Raw genomic sequence first — 2,968 nt, 5'->3', positions numbered from 1 at the left:
CATGCGAGGTTTGGACGTTGGTTGTTGAGCGACAGGAGGTTTTAGTCAGTTCGACTCTGACATACCCCGCCCAGTGTCCCCAGTAAAGGGCGGAAGTCCGGCGATTTCCTCCGGATCAAAAAAAAAAAAAAAAAAAAAAAAAAAAAAAAAAAAAAAAAAAAAAAAAAAAAAAAAAAAAAAAAAAAAAAAAAAAAAAAAAAAAAAACAAAAAAAAAAAAAAAAAAAAAAAAACCGAATCCTGGCAACCCCCGACCGAGAGCCAGCGCTAAAACTATAAAAACGATCCCTCGCTGCGCCTTTGCCTCTTTTTTGTGCGTGGCGTTCGTGTGTGCGGTTCTTGTTGAAAAATGTTTGAGACTTGTGTAATTTTAACAGTTTTCGTTAATAGTAAATCGAAATCATTTTGTTAGAAGTTTTGTTAATTCAGTTAAATATAATTAGGCCCGTTCTGTGTTATTTATTTCTTTTTGTTAACTACCTCACTTCTGGTCGATAATATCAGAAGTGGGATAAAACCACGTTCTTTTGAAAAGTGACGGGACGTCAATGTAGAAAATATAGGCGCGATCATTCTCATCGACGCTGTCATGACCGGTCGAATTCTCGATGCAGAAGTCTGTTGCATTAAATATCGTCGCGATCGTTCTGTGGGTAAGAAGAGCAAGACACCTACGCCGCAGGATGTCTCCTGGCATAGTTCCGTGGAACCGTTGTTTAGAACATAATTATACTCGTGAGATCGTGAGATTAATGACCACTTTACCGGTACCGTCTAATCGCAATACGCTGTCGCACTCTTGTTCCGAACGCCACGCGCAGTTATTTTTGCCACCAGCAGCAACGATTTCCGTCGAAGGGGGTGACGCATGTGCACCTGAGTACCCTGGAACAGCGTCATGCAAATCGGCGGGTGTGTGTAGCAGTGCTGGTCAGCAGATGGACGGCGTGACGAACAGGATTATTGGAGCATTGCAGGTGCTATCTAAACTTTGACAATGGAGGCGCCTTCTGTCTGATTTGTTCACAGACGCAGGGCGTTGTCGCCGACGTGTGAGGTCAGTAGCGAGTCGGCGCCGTGCTCCAGCAGGAGAGCGCAGAGCCGTGCAGACTGCACGTGTTGCTCGCGTGCCGCTGGCTGCGCGCACTTCTCGCGTGCCGCTGGCTGCGCGCACTTCTCGCGTGCCGCTGGCTGCGCGCACTTCTCGCGTGCCGCTGGCTGCGCGCGCGCATACTGCGCGCACTGCTCGCGTACCGCGGGCTGCACGCACTGCTCGCGTGCCGCTGGCTGCGCGCGCTCATCTACTTCTGGCGCGCATACTGCGCGCACTGCTCGCGTGCCGCTGGCTGCGCGGGCTCATCTACTTCTGGCGCGCATACTGCGCGCACTGCTCGCGTACCGCTGGCTGCGCGCGCTCATCTATTTCTGGCGCGCATACTGCACGTGTTGCTCGCATGCCGCCGACTGCACGGTGCTGTACGACTGGCAGTGACGCAGAGGGCGATGTCGCTTAGTCTGCGGCCTGCTGCTGCGGACTACCCAACGGATTATCTATCAGGACGGTCGAGCGGGACGCCCGCCACACGTGGTGCAACCTCACATCATGGGAGCAGACTGGAGCTGGGACGGCTGCCCTGCTTCCACATCATCCTTACGAGTGGACCCCGGTGACATGCAGCCTTTTCTTCGAAATTAATATGTGAAGGTCGAGGTGGGCACTTCGGTGCTTTACTTCCCATTTTTGAGGTTGAGGTGGGCACTTCGGTGCTTTACTTCCCATTTTTGAGGTTGAGGTGGGCACTTCGGTGCTTTACTTCCCATTTTTGAGGTTGAGGTGGGCACGACGGTGCTTTACTTCCCGTTTATTTTTTTTTGAGCAGTATGGTAGATGCGGATTCGGCCGGATCTTGCGTCCCTACTGTTTAGCTGTGTTGTGTCGGTAATGTTCAGTACCTGTATCGGTGAATATTGCCGACAACAGCGCGCTACTGTTTTAGACGTTTCCTGTACGGGCTAACTCAGTAAAGGAATCGTGCAGGTGTCTCAAATTGCGCAGTTTGGGACAGTTGTGCGATATCCATTCTTCTCACTTCAAATGTTTATCTTTGGCTCGTCCTCGCTGCAGATGTAAGAGTGCACGCTTGCGTCTGTAGTAGGAATTCTAAATTTTAGAAAGTTTTAGAGCATTAAGGTCTGGGTGTATTTTTTTTTGTTACGTTACAGAGGGTGACCTTGTTGATGCAAGCTCTGACGTAGCTGGAAGAGATATGCTTCTGCTGAGAGATGAAGCGGTCGAGGACGCCTCGCCATCAGGAACGGCCGTGTTACCGAATCCTGGCAACCCCCGACCGAGAGCCAGCGCTAAAACTATAAAAACGATCCCTCGCTGCGCCTTTGCCTCTTTTTTGTGCGTGGCGTTCGTGTGTGCGGTTCTTGTTGAAAAATGTTTGAGACTTGTGTAATTTTAACAGTTTTCGTTAATAGTAAATCGAAATCATTTTGTTAGAAGTTTTGTTAATTCAGTTATATATAATTAGGCCCGTTCTGTGTTATTTATTTCTTTTTGTTAACTACCTCACTTCTGGTCGATAATAATATTGACATACCGATGTTACGAATATGTACGTAGTATTTTTTGGAAAAATAAAAGATTTTGTTGTTTAACTAAATATCCACTAGATTTCGCCATACCATCCCACACATATATATATATATATTATATAACTACTCTCTTTCTTTTACTGATTTGCACGAACCTCTTCTCGAGTTAAGGACTCCTCCAATGATAAACATAAGCGAAACTCGATACCTTGAATTTCAAAAATGGGACACGTAAGGAAAATCAAAAGTTTAGAACCAAAATACATAACGACCTTACGGTAAATATAAATGTAACTTAATGAGAAAAAAACACGACCACCAGTTTGTTAAATTTGATCGCAGGCTATAAGCGGACCTTAATACATTATG

The 2,968-nt window shown here is 46.8% G+C and overlaps 1 long non-coding RNA gene across 1 annotated transcript; it reads left to right on the top strand.

The window, feature by feature from the left end:
* The first annotated feature begins 1,259 nt into the window (after positions 1-1,259).
* Positions 1,260-2,501, top strand: LOC119629306 (uncharacterized). Its single transcript, XR_009974583.1, has 2 exons — positions 1,260-1,791; positions 1,833-2,501. It is a non-coding gene; the product is annotated as an uncharacterized LOC119629306 (long non-coding RNA).
* Positions 2,502-2,968: the final 467 nt, after the last annotated feature.

The sequence above is a fragment of the Bombyx mori genome, chromosome 12 (genome assembly GCF_030269925.1).
Source record: "Bombyx mori chromosome 12, ASM3026992v2".
Lineage (NCBI taxonomy): Eukaryota > Metazoa > Arthropoda > Insecta > Lepidoptera > Bombycidae > Bombyx > Bombyx mori.
This window is presented reverse-complemented; position numbering and strand designations above follow the sequence as displayed.